Source organism: Rhinopithecus bieti, unplaced genomic scaffold, assembly GCF_001698545.2.
Source record: "Rhinopithecus bieti isolate Rb0 unplaced genomic scaffold, ASM169854v2 scaffold_43115, whole genome shotgun sequence".
NCBI classification, from domain to species: domain Eukaryota; kingdom Metazoa; phylum Chordata; class Mammalia; order Primates; family Cercopithecidae; genus Rhinopithecus; species Rhinopithecus bieti.
In genome coordinates, this window is record NW_016817403.1 from 1,809 (window position 1) to 16,096 (window position 14,288).

Consider the following 14,288-nt stretch of genomic DNA (forward strand, 5'->3'; position numbering starts at 1 on the left):
AGGTCAGTTTTCTCTGCAAACAAGCCTCCTGTTTAGGATTCTTCCAAATGTTCTTCCTGGAGTCTTTGATATTTGTTACATCCTGCTGAAGTTCGATTGTGTTTTTATTTTTTCATCCACCTTCCATTGTTCACTTTTTACATGATTACTCAATCCTTGGGGCTGTCCATGTCATCTCTTAGATTTATTAAAAGACATTTTAATGTATGGTGAGGTTTTATATTTTTGTTTTAAAAAAAGAAATAGTCATTGTTTTCCTCCTTTGAACTGAGGCTATTTCTGGATTGTGTGGTCCTCGTCAGTTGACTTGTTTTGCACACTTTTCTTTACTTCATGTCCCCATCAACAACCAACCTGCTCCCCACCTCCCCCAGGAAATAATGGACCTGCTCCTCTCCTCACTGTGACCCTGGAGGCTCTTAAGATTTTTTTTTTTTTTTTTTTTTTTAACTGGGCTGAGTTCACAAATTAGGGGCAGGAGCTGCAAGTTGCCCTAGGAACACCAGATTTTCTGGTTCTGTTCAAGTTGGCATTTCTTGTTTGGAATAAACTATTTCTTGGACATTCCTTCTCACCACTTTGTTCTTAATTCAGGGTTGGGTGGGATGGGCCATGTTCCTCTTAGAGTGAAGAGACTCAAGTTTAATTAGGAACACAGAAATGGGCATGGTTGGTGGTGTGGACACCAAGCCAATGATGAAATCACTTTGCCCACAGATGAAATCAAACTTAGCTTGGCAATTCAAGACTCTACCTAACTTGATCACAATCTACATGATTATTGTTGCTATTTTCTATTTCCTAAGGTACCATCTATTCACTAAGGAAAAAGTACAGAAAATTCTTCATCAAGAGAAAGACACTCTTTAACATTCCCTCACATTACCACGCAAACCCAGGTGCCAATGAACCAGTATTTTCCTTTTCATACTGACTTCTTGATTTTCCACTTTCCTGCTTTCATTCGTCCTGTCCTCTCTATTGGGGATGACTTTCAGCGCTCATCTGTACATGTTAAAATTCCCATTTCTCAAAGGCCAATTCCATTTCTCCCATGATGTCTTCTGGGGCTCATGGCACCACCCACCCAAGCTAGATGCCACCTCCTCCACGAACTCTCGCGCACACTTGCTGTCACTCACGGCTCTGCTTGCTTTACCTCATGCCTCTGCTTGCTGTGACTCATGCCTCTGCTTGCTGACAACTGCACCATCACGTTACTCTCGCCCATGCCTCACCCTCCTTACCTTCAGGCTCCCTCAAAGAAGCCGGGTCAGATTCACGTCCATCTCCTCATCCCACCCTCCTGTCCTGACAGTGCCTGGCTTCTAAAGGAGCAATCAACAAACTCTCTGCTTAGGGACGACTTACTTCTGACACCCTCCTGTCTTCCACCTGGCTCCACTGTCACTTCCCAGAGCTTTTTCCTCCACAGGTCCCAGTGTTTTCCCAGGGGCTACCCTCCAGTGGCATGCCCAGTCCCCATTCACCCCCTTCAGAGCCACCTTTCCGTGATCTCCAAGTTCCAAATGAGTTTCGCCCTTCCTTCATCCGAACCCCCACTTCCAGTAGAGCACTGCCAAGAAAGCAATCTGATTAAAGAAATCCATTCCCACGCAAGAATTTGTGTTAGGATTTACCTTATGAATGGAAATTCAGGTGCACCAGGACCAGCTGCAGACCAGTGGTGCACCAGGACATGCTGACAATACCAAGTCAGGGTCCATGCTGTGAGTAGCAAGGATCCAGAACTTCTGTCTGTGGCCAGACCACCATGCCTGTTGATTTCTGTATATCTATGTTGTTCTCTTGCTACAACTGCAGTGCTGAGCAGCTGCAACAGAGACCCTGTGGCCCACAATGCTGAAAATATTTACCGCCTGGCCCTTTAGAGAACAAGTTGCAGAGCCTTGATCTAGAAGACACATCTGGGACACTAAATGGGAGGATGGCAAATGCACATTTGCTTCGCTCATCTGCAAAAGCCAGTGGGTCTCAGAGTTTGGCAATTCAGCCCTGTGGGTTCCCAGGGGGAAGAATTTGCAGGGGAATGTATGGTCAATTTGCCCTCACCAGTTGACCCTTGAGCTTTTTCCAAACTGGAGCCTTAACCAATAACATTTCCCAGGTCAGTATTATTGAAAGTCTCTGTATTAGTCCGTTCTCACATTGCTATAAGGAACTATCTAAGACTGGGTAATTTATAAAGAAAAGAGATGTAATTGACTCACAGTTCCATAGGCTGTACAGGAAGCCTGGCTGGGGAGGCCTCAGAAAACTTGGAATCATGGCAGAAGGTAAAGGGGAAGCAGACACGTCTTACATGGCTGGAGAAAAAGAAAGAAAGAGTAAAGCAGGAGATGCTACACACTTTTAAACAACCAGATCTTGTGAGATAATTCACTATCAGGAGAATAGCTGGAGGGAAATCCACCCCCAGGATCCAGTCACCTCCTGCCAGGCCCCTCCCCCTATATCAGGAATTACAATTTCAAATGAGATTCGGGCCAGTCCTGTGGCTCACGCCTATAATCCCAGCAATGTGGGAGGCCTGAGGATCACCTGAGGTCAGGAGTTCGAGACCAACCTAGCCAACATGGTAAAACCTCATCTGTACTAAAAATACAAAAAAATTAGCTGGGAGTGGTGGCACATGCTGTAATCCCAGCTACGCAGGAGGCTGAGGCAGAAGAATTGCTTCAACTCAGAAGACAGACATGGCAGTGAGCCGAGATCACGCCACTGCACTCCACCCTGGGTGACAAAGTGACATTCTGTCTCAAATAAATAAATAAATAAATAAATAAATAAATAAATAAATAAGATTTGGGTGGAACGTAAATCCAAATCATATCAGTCACCCTCTTCTTGTGACCCTCCTCCCATGTAACCAGGCCCTCCCACAAGTCCGCTACACAGTCTCTGCTTCATGTAGTTTGGTTTCCACAGCACTTGTCACACTGCCCAGTTGATGGTTTTGTGCCCCACTTCTCCCCCCTGGAGGCTGTGGGCTCCATAGGGTGGGCTGTGCACAGGCAGCCCCCAGCACAGAGCTGCCTCAAGGCGGGTCCTCAGTGGATACAGAAGTTGCACAGACATGCCCACCCCAGCCCCTAACTTGAGCCACATTTAGCAAACACATGTCACTTTGATGATTCAGCCCACGCACTGTGCCTCTCCTGTGGCATCATTTGCTATCTGTCCCCTTGCCTCTTCCAATCTCAAACATGAAATCACAGCACAGTCTCTTCCATTAGCGACTGCCACAAAGAACAGATATCTGTTTCTTCCTGGGTGATCACAGACAAACATGATTAATGGATTTCCCTGTTGGTGTTTCTGCATTTCATGTTTATCCCCTGCCACTCTCAACACACGTTTTCTAATTCTTTCCACCTAGCAGGGAGAGTGGCGAGTCACACATGAGCCTCTCCCAGGCAACATAGCTGCCATCGTTGCATCATCCTATTTCTAAAAATCCATTTGTGCAACCACCTTCTGTGCTTAATTCAATAGCATTTTCTAAATAGAAATTAATTTCACACATTGCTTTAGTCTGAATATTTGTGTCCTTTTAAATTTCATATGTTGACATGTCAACCTCCAGGGTGATGATGTTGAGAAGTAGGGTCTTTGGGAGGTGATTGGGCTATAAGGGTGGAGCCCTCATAAACAGAATTAATGCCCTAAGAGGTCCCAGAGAACTCTCTCACCCCTTCTACCATGTGAGGACACAGGGAAAAGGTATCAAAAAGCAGATCCTGCCAAGACACCAAATCAGCCATAATCCTGGACTTCCCAGCCCCCAGTACTGTGAGAAGCAAATTTCTGCTGTTTATAAACTACTCAGTTTATGATATTTTGTTATAGCAGCCTAAACAGACTAAGACACGCATCAGATTTTTAATCCTTAACAATTAAGAGTGAGGTTGGGAAGTTCTCTAACAGAGTTGTGGCCAAGACCAAGAGAAACCTGAGTCCTGCCTGACCAATCAGCTTTCTCCATCTGTCTCAAAGCTCTCTTCTGTTCCCCACCACCACACCATGTTCCCCAGAGAGTTAGGAAAACCTCAAAATAGGAATCAAAATGACTATATCATATTGAAGGTCAAGTCAAAGCAAGAAGCACAGTACCAAAGCCTTAGCAAGGCCCTGGAATCTTCCTGAAATTTCACCTTGGTACCAGCAGACTCAAGGGTACCAAGCACAGCAGCCCAATCCATTAGTAATAGTGGCCCCATCAATGGCTCAGGTTCAGACCTATCAGAAGGGACATTTCTCTTTCATTGTGGGAGAAATGAGTAAGGTGCAGACATGCCTGGCAGAGGAAAATGTGCAGAGATACCCTTATAAGCTGTCAGAGAGTCCTATTCTCTCACAGAAACCAAAATCAAATAACCCAGAATGTATTCACTTGCCTTCTAGACATCTTCTTCCATACAGTTGCCCCGCTCACTCTTTGTGGTCATGACAAGAATGTATTGGTGGATATGCTTTTCTATATGACATTTTATGTCTATACCTCTGAAGTATTAGCCCCAGAGCCCTCCAAGCCTCCATCTTGGAGGGCTCTGGATGTTACTAAGATCTTGACACTGACCCACCTGCCCACAAAATAACAAGGCGACCCAGAGAGGGGAGCTACCTTAGTGTGCTCAATGAACGCCTCCTTTGCCAAGACCAGCAAGATGGAAAAAAGATGATGAAGGATGCATTCCAGGCAAAGAAGACCAACAGGCAAAGGGCCCTGAGTTCAGAGTTACCCTCAGTTCTTCCAAGAACAGTAAGGAGGCCAAGGTGCTGGAACTTAGTGAGTTGACTGAAAATTGGTACAGATGTGGCTGCTGAGCCAAGCAGGACCAGATTATAGAAGTCCTAGGGAACCCCAGGGAAGAGTTTGGATTTGTGTGATGAGATGCCCTTGAACTGTTTCAGGAGGGGAGTGGCTACTGTGTAGACAAAAGACAATGGGGTAGGGGTAGGGACAAGGGTAGAAACTGGGAGGATATCAGTTGGATAGATGAAACAGCAATCCAGGAGAGACACTATGGCAGGGTGGCTCAGTGGGGGAAACCTGAAGATGTAGATGGATCAGTGATGTAGAGCACATCACCGTGACCTACCACTACATCACAGTGGCTCTCAAACAGATGGATTTGACACATTTCTGGAGAACTTGAAGGTTGGATTCAGGTGATAAAGGAAAGGAGCAGGACTTTAGTGTCAGAATGATCTGGCTGTGTTACCTTGGACCAGTAACTTGAGATTTCTGAGCCCCAGTTATAATATGTTAGAAAACCAGCATACAGATTAAATAAAATCATGTATTTAGAGCTCCTATTGCCTGACATGCAATATACGCTCTGTGAGACATGTCCTTCATCTCTCTTGCAAGAGCAATAAAAGCTTTAGAAGCTTTGGGTTGAGCTCTTTTCTCCCAATCTGCTTCTCTTCTTAGGGAGTTGGCTTTCCCTCTGCCCAACGCCCATACCCTGCCTCTTCTTCCCCTTCACTCCCTGATTCTCATACTTTACCTCTCAGATAAAAACATCAGCCTTGCTGAAAGGAGATCTTAGTAAGAGTCTCCACTGAGGTCTTCTGAAAAGATTGCTTGTTTGCAAGAGGATTTTTCTAAAGGTATACTGTATCTATTTGCTTTCTGCTACAAGCAATGGAAAACCCAACTCCGACTGCCTTAGAAGAGAATAAGTGTTATCCCACTTAATAAGGAGTCCAGCTAGGCACAATGGCTCAACCCTTGTAACCTCAGCATGTTGGGAGGCCTAGGCAAGAGGATCCCTTGAGGCCAGGAGTTCAAGACCACCCTGGGCAACAAATTAAGACCTCATCTCTACAAAAAGAAAATTTAAAAATTAGCCGGACACAGCGGCATGCATCTGTAGTTTCAGTTGCTTGGGAGGCTGAGGCAGGAATATCACTTGAGCATAGGAGATTGAGGCTACACTGAGCTATGATCACGCCACTGCACTGCAGGCTTGGCAACACAGCAAGACCTGATCTCTAAACAAACAAACAAACAACAGCAACAAAACAATGAGTCCAAGGGAGGGAAAATCCATGGCATGGAATGGGGTTTAGATCAACACCATCGGAGCCCAGGTTGGTCCATCTCACTGCAGTGATGTCCTTAATGTGCTGGCATTGTCTTCAAGCTGGCAGCCCTCATGGTTTTAGGTGGTGCCACAGACATGCACATACTATCCAGACACAAGAGCACTCAGGGCACATAGAAAGGGCTCTGCCTTCCTACGGATCTCTCTCAAAGAAGAGAAGTTTGTCCCAGAGTGCCCCAGACTTTCCCTTATAACTCACTGGTCAAATGTGGGTCACATGCCCGTCCTGAACCAGTCATAGGCACGGGGATTGGGATTGCTATGATTGGTTTATGCCAATTACAATCCACTCTCTGAACCAGGAGATCGGCCCCCCTTGCCCTGTGTGATGTAGAAATGAGAGATGCACGTGGCCAACATTGAAGTTCTGTAAGGAAAGAGGAGAAGACATGTTGGCTAAACACATAGCTCTTAACAGAGGGAAACTGAGACTTCATTGGATTTGAGAGAAATCATTACAGTTCTGTTAGCAATGGTGCCCACATAGACCTCTCTAGCTTTGATTTACCAAAGAGAGACAAAAGGCACAGAAATGATAACTTTGTGTTCTCTTATTGCTTCATCACATAAAATCCCCTTCTGTGAACAGTTAGCTTATAGTCATTTACGCTGTATGGTGGCTATAACTTGCCAGGCTTCAGCGCATCAGAGGTGGAGGACCCATGAAGAGCCTGGACCAAGGGAAACTGATGTTTATTGAGAACCAACCACATGCCGGGCCCTGGGCCACGTGCTCTGCCTGGATCATCTCATTTGATCCTCAGGTTTCTGCAAGGCCAATATTGTTATCACCTTTTCACAAAGGTGGAAACTCAGACCCATTCTCTCATACCAGAGAGTAGCTTTCTGTACATGATGAACTGAAAAAGTGCCCTCAGTGGGTATCTAATTCCAAAAATTAGGCACCTGGAGACAGAGAGAGAGCGAGAGCAAGAGCGAGAGAGAGAAAGAGAGAGAGAGAGAGAGAGAGAGAGAGAGAGAGAGACAGTCTACTGTGTCTTCCACGTCCAAGGTCTCAGAAAATGCACTCATTACCCAACTTGGCTGGGGAACCAATCCATCTACCAATCAGGAGCCGCCAGGGGGATGTACAGGGAAAAAGCATGGTAGTCATCCTGGAACCCTATGGGCTGAACTCAGACACTCACCTCTGATGAATAGAGCATGGAAAAAGAAAACAAGTAATGTTACGGTAGAGAAACCCAGAAGACCCCACCTAACCAAGTGATCAAAGATACCATTGACAGACAAAGTCACGCTGATATCATCTATTCTCTGAAAAGATATGATGAGAAGGGCACTTCCGTTCTGTCATACACTTCCAAAACATCCACAACTTCATTTCTTAATGAAAACACATCAGATAAACCTCAACTGAAGAACATTTTACAAAATACCTGACCATCACTCACCAAAAGTATCAAAATCATGAGAGATATAAGACAACAAAACAAGAAATTACACAGATGACAAGAGATGAAGGACACCTGACAGTTAAATGCGATGAGGTGTCCTGCATTGGATCATGCCACAGAGAAAGTGCATTAGTGGAAAAACTGGTGAAATACATATGAGTCTATAATTTAGTTCATAGTAACGTCTCAATGCTAATTTCTTAGTTTTGACAAATGTGCCATGGTTATGTAAGATACTGGAATTAGAGGGAGGTGAGTGAAGGGTATATAAGAACTCTTCTGTGCAATCTCTGGAGCTCTTTGATACAACTAAAATGATTTTAAAATAAAAGTTTTGAAAATGTCTGCAGAACTGCCTGGCATCAGTGCCCCTGACATCATTCCCTCTACCCTCACCCAAGCAGTAGCATCATTTTTTTCTAAGACTGACCTTGGAATTCTGCTTTCTAAAGAAACAGAAAGACACTCCTGAGAAAGGCAAACTTGCTAATTGTAGGTGTTGGTGGAGTTTACATGTGCAAGAATCTTTACCTCCTCTGTCTGTCTTGGTGTGTACAGACTGACATCAAGCCTGCTGGTTGAGAGGCCCCATTCCCAAGTGGAAAACTCAGTCAATCTTCCACTTGTTGGGGAAGCTGAGAGACCACACACAGCCACACAAGCATGGCAGAACCCATAGGGCCACCTCTGTTCATCAGGTTGGTCCTTTATTGATCAATTGAAAGCACAGGCCAAGATCACCCAGGCACTCTGGGGAATCAATAGCACAAAAGAAAGGGAGCAGGCAGGATACACACAGAGGAGCCCGCCACAAAGGACATAGTTGATTTGGGGAAGAGAAGAGAACTTTAAAAGATTGAATTCATCTCCTCAAAAAGATGTGAGAAGACATTGCAGCCATAAAATAATAGAACAAGCTACTCCGAAAAAGAATGAAAGAATAGGAAGGAATTTTTGAAAGGTGATGGGTATCCCAAGTATATGGAGAAATCAGAGACCACACAAATTATACGGATGTATTAAATGATCACTTCTACCAAAGACTATATACAACTATTATGCATCAGTAAAAGTTTTCCCAATTATTGCCAAAATAGAAAATTCAATAAAAGAGCTGAAGGAATAAGTAGAAAAAATTCCACAGAACTTCAATCATCTCGATAAACACAGAAAAAGCTTTCAATAAATTCCAGCATCCCTTCATGATACAAACTCTCAACATCCTGGGGATTAAAGGAACATACCTCAAATAATCAGAGGCCATCTATGACAAATCCACAGCCAATATCATACCAAAGGGGCAAAAGCTCAAACCATTCCCTTTGAAAACTGGAACAAGACAAGGATGCCCACTCTCACTGCTCATGTTCAGCATAGCACTGGAAGTCCTAGCCAGAGCAATCAGGCAAGAGAAAGAAACAAAAAGCATTCAAATAGAAAAGCTATCTCCCTTTGCTGATGACATGATTCTATACCTAGAAAATCCTGAAGACTCTGCCAAAAAGGTCCTAGAATTGATAAGTCAATTTAGTAAAGTTTCAGGATACAAAATCAATGTAAAAAATCAGTAGCATTTCTACACATCAACAATGTCCAGCCTGAGTGCCAAATCAAGAACATGGTCTCACTTACAATACCCACAAAGAAAATGAAATGCCTAGACATACAGCTAACAAAGGAGGTGAAAGATCTCTTCAAGGAGAACTACAAAACACTTCTGAAAGAAAACAGAGACCACCCAAATAAATGGAAAAACATTCCATGTGCACAGATTGGAAGAATCAGTATAAAAATGGCTATACTGCTGAAAGCAATTTATAGATTCAATGCTATTCTTATCAAACTACCAATATTATTATTCACAGATTTAGGGGAAAAAAACTATTCTAAAATGTATATGGAACCAAAAAAGAGCCCGCCCGAAGAGCCAAAGCAATCCTAAGCAAAAAGAACAAAGCTGGAGACATTACACTATTTGACCTCAAGCTATACTATAAAGCCACAGTAACCAAAACAGGTTGGTGCTGGTACAAAAACAGACACATTGGCCAATGGAGCAAAATGTAAAATTCAGAAATAAAACTGCACAAGTACAACCATCTCATCTTCAAGAATGCTGACAAAAAGAAACAATGACCAAAGGACTCCCTATTCAGTAAATGGTGCTGGGATAACTGTCTATCCATATGCAGAGATTAAAACCCCCTTCCTTTTACTATATAAAAAAATTAACTCAAACGGCATTAAAGATTTAAATGTAAAACCTCAAACTAAAAATCCTGGAAGACAACCTAAAAAATACTCTCCTTGACACCGGCCTTGGCAAATAATTTTTGGCTAAGTCCCCAAAAGCAATTGCAATGAAAACAAAAATAGACAAGTGGCAACTAGTTAAACTAAAGAGCTTCCACACAGTAAGAGAAACTATCAATAGAGCAAACAGACAACCTACAGAATGGGAGAAAACATTCACAAACTACACATCCAACAAAAGTTTAATATTCAGAGTTCATAGGGAAATTTAAAAAATCAACAAGTAAAAAACATATAGCCCCAATAAAAAATGGGCAAAGAACATGAACGGACACTTCTTAAAAGAAGACATACAGCCAGAAAACATACGGAAAAATGCTCAGCATCACTAATAATCAGAGAAAAGCAAATCAAAACCACAACGAGATACCATCTCACATCAGTCAGAATGGCTATTATTAAAAGGCCAGGCAACAACAGTTGCTGGTGAGGCTGCAGTAGAAAGGGAACACTTATTCACTGTTGGTGGAAATGTAAATTAGTACACCCACTGTGGGAAGCAGTCTGGAGATTTCTTAAAAAAAAAAAACCTGAAAACAGAGCTACAGGCTGGGCACGGTGGCTCGTGCCTGTAATCTCAGCACTTTGGGAGACAGGTGGATCACTTGAGGTCAGAAGTTCAAGACCAGCCTGGAGAAACCTCATATCTACTAAAAATACAAAAATTGGCTGGGCATGGTGGTTCACACCTGTAATCCCAGCTTACAGGTGTGAATTGTAAGCTCACATCCCTCAGGAGGCTGTGAGCAAGCCTCAGGAGGCTGGGGAGCAAGAATGACTTGAATCTGGAAAGTGGATGTTGCAGTGAGCCAAGATTTTGTCACTGCACTCCAAACTATGAGACAAAGCAAAACTCTGTCTCAAAAAAAAAAAAAGAAAGAAAGAAAGAAAAAAGAAAATGTGCTACATATACACCACAGAATACCATACCATGCAGACATAAAAAAAGAATGAAATCATGTTCTTTGTAGCAACATGGAGGGAGCTGGAGGCCCTAATCCAAAACAAATTAATGCAAGAACAGAAAACCAAATACTGCATGTTCTCAGTTATATGTGGTAGCTAAGCATTGAGCACACATGGACATAAATATGGGAACAATAGACACTCAGACTACTAGAGGGTGGAGGAGCGGATGAGTTAAAAAAAACAAAACTACCTAATGGGTACCATGCTCACAACCAGAGTGAATGGATCGATACTCCAAACTCCAGGATCACACAATATTCCCATGTAACAAATTGGCACATATGCTCCCTGTATCTAAAATAAAAGTTAAAATAAAAAAGGGACTATGAGAAAAATCTGATTAGGAAATGGAGACACAGAAGATCAATAATATTAATAACAACAATGAGGTGTATTGAGTGTTCACTATATGCTAAGCAGTGTACTAAGCACTTTGCACACACATACAGGATTTCTATTTTATAGAAAAGGAAACTGAGGCACAGAGATAAGGAATGACTTTCCTTCACACAGCTAGTGAAGGAAAACACCAGATCTCAAACCTAGGCCTAAGTCACTTTCCTACTCTGATATTTTCACCAGTGACTTCATCTCCTTGAGTCTAACCAAACTACTTGGCTCAGTACATGTGTTAGTCATTTCCATATTGCTATGAAGAAATACCAGAGACTGGGTAATTTATAAAGAAAAGAGGTTTAATGGACTCACAGTTTCGTATGGCTAGGGAGGCCTCACAATCATGGTGGAAGGTGAAGGAGCAAAGGCACATCTTACATGGCGGCAGGCAAAGGGCATGTGCAGGAGAACTGCCCTTTACAAAACCATCAGATCTCATGAGACTTATTCACTATCATGAGAACACCATGGGAAAGGCCTGCTCCCATGATTCAGTGATCTCCCACCAGATCCCTCCCACAACACATGGCGATTATAGGAGCTACAATTCAAAATGAGATGTGGGTGAGGACACAGTCAAACCATATCATTCCACTTCTGGCCCTTCCCAAATCTCATGTGCTCACATTTCAAAACCAATCATGCCTTCCCAACAGTCCCCCAAAATCTTGACTTGTTTCAGCATTAACTCAAAAATCCACAGTCTAAACTCTCATCTAAGATGAGTCAAGTCCCTTCTGCCTATGAGCTTGCAAAATCAAAAGGAAGTTAGTTACTTCCTAGATACAATAGTGGTACAGACATTGGTTAAATACACCCACTCCAAATGGGAGAAATTGGACAAAATGAAGGGCCTGCAGGCCTCATGCAAGTCCAAAATCCAGTGGTACAGTCAAATCTTAAAACTCCAAGTGATCTACTTTGACTCCATGTCTCACATCCAGGTCACACTGATGCAAGAGGTGGGTTCCCACAGTCTTGGGCAGCTCTGGACCTATGACTTTGCAGGGTATAGCTCTCCTCCTGGCTGCTTTCACAGGCTGACATTAAGTGTCTATGGCTTTTCCAGGCGCACAATGTAAGCTGTTGGTGGATCTACCATTCTCGTGTCTGGAGGACACTGGCCCTCTTCTCACAGCTCCACAAGGGAGTGTCCCAGTGGGGACTCTGTGCGGGGGCTCCCACCCCCCATTTCCCTTCTGCAACTGCCCTAGCAGAGGTTCTCCCTGGACAACCAGGTGTTTCTATACATCCTCTGAAATCTAGGTGGAGGTTCCCAAACCTAAATTCCTGACTTCTGTGCACCCAAAGGCTTAGCACCACGTGGAAGCCACCAAGACTTGGGGCTTGCATCCTCTGAAGCAATGGTCTGAGCTATATGTTGGCTCCTTTTGGCCATGGCGTCCTGAGACCACACAAAGCAGCAATGCCCTAGGCCTGACCCAGGAAACCATTTTTCCCTCCTAGTCCTCTGGGTCTGTGGTGGGAGGCATGAAGGTCTCTGCCATGCCCTGGAGACATTTTCCCCATTGTCTTGCTGATTAACATTTGGCTCCACGTTACTTATGCAAATTTCTGCAGTGGGCTTGAATTTCTCCCCAGAAAATGGGTTTTTCTTTTCTTCCGCATCATCAGGCTGCAAATATTTCAAACTTTTATGCTTTGCTTCCTCCTGAATACTTTGCCACTTAGAAATGTCTTCTTCCAGATATCCTAAATAATCTCTCTCAAATTCTAAGTTCCACAGATCTCTAGGGCAGGGGCAAAATGACGCCAGTCTCTTTGTATAGCACAGGTGACCTCTACTCCAGTTCCCGACAAGTTTCTCATCACCATCTGAGACCACCTCAGCCTGGACTTTTTGGTCAAAACCATTCACAAGTCACTAGGAAGCTCCAAACTTTCCCACATCTTCATGTCTTCATCTGAGCCCTCCAAACTGTTCTAGCATCTGCCTGTTACCCAGTTCCAAAGTTGCTTCCACATTTTCGGGTATCTTAATAGCAATGCCCCACTCTACCAGTACCAATTTACTGTATTAGTCCATGTTTATACTGCTATGAAGAAATTCCTGAGACTGGGTAAATTATAAAGAAAAAGAGGTTTCATGAACTCACAGATCCACATGACTGGAGAGGCCTCACAATTATGGCAGAAGGTGAAGGAGGAGCAAAGACATGTCTTACATGATGGCAGACATGGGAGCTTGTGCAGGGGAATTGCCCTTTATAAAACCATCAGTTTTCATGAGAACTAACTCACTGCCATGAGAACAGCATGGGAAAACCCGCCCCCATGATTTAATTGCCTCCCATTAGGTCCCTCCCACAACATGTGGGGATTATGGGTGCTACAACTCAAGCTGAGATTTGGGTGGGGACACAGCCAAACCATATCAGTAAAAAATTATATTCATATAAACATAACATTGCAAAAGCTTTTAATGGCTTAAAAATTTTAGAATCAAATCATGGACAAAGCACAGATGCTTTTCTTGTATTCAGTAAAGAGGATGTGCTTGTGAGGTAGCTGATAGAAGTCAGGAGTGGTGGTATGGAGTAAAGAGAAAGAATTGGCAATGTGCTAACCAACTTATTTTTCACAATGGGAGTCCACGGGCACACTTTCAAGGTGATGAAATAAGAAGTAGAGTTTATTACCATCCCCATTATATTATGGTGATTATATCTTTTTTTTTTTTTTTTTTACACTTTATGTTCTAGGGTACATGTGCACAACGTGCAGGTTTGTTATATATGTATACATGTGCCATGTTGGTTTGCTGCACCCATTAACTCATCATTTACATTAGGTATATCTCCTAATGCTATCCCTCCTCCCTACCCCCACCTCACAACAGGCCCTGGTGTGTGATGTTTCCCTTCCTGTGTCCAAGTGATCTCATTGTTCAATTCCCACCTGTGAGTGAGAACATGCGGTATTTGGTTTTCTGTTATTGTGATAGTTTGCTGAGAATGATGGTTTCCAGCTGCATCCATGTCCCCACAAAGGGGACTATACTATCCTTTTTATGGCTGTATAGTATTCCATGGTGTATATG

At 43.3% G+C, this 14,288-nt stretch overlaps 1 long non-coding RNA gene across 1 annotated transcript in view; it reads right to left on the reverse strand.

The window, feature by feature from the left end:
• Nucleotides 1-2,286: 2,286 nt before the first annotated feature.
• LOC108517887 (uncharacterized) overlaps nucleotides 2,287-14,288 on the reverse strand; it is a 47,938-nt gene continuing 35,936 nt past the window's right edge. The window contains exon 5 of the long non-coding RNA XR_001882238.1: nucleotides 2,287-2,327. This is a non-coding gene — a long non-coding RNA (uncharacterized LOC108517887). The remainder of the gene's footprint in view (nucleotides 2,328-14,288) is intronic.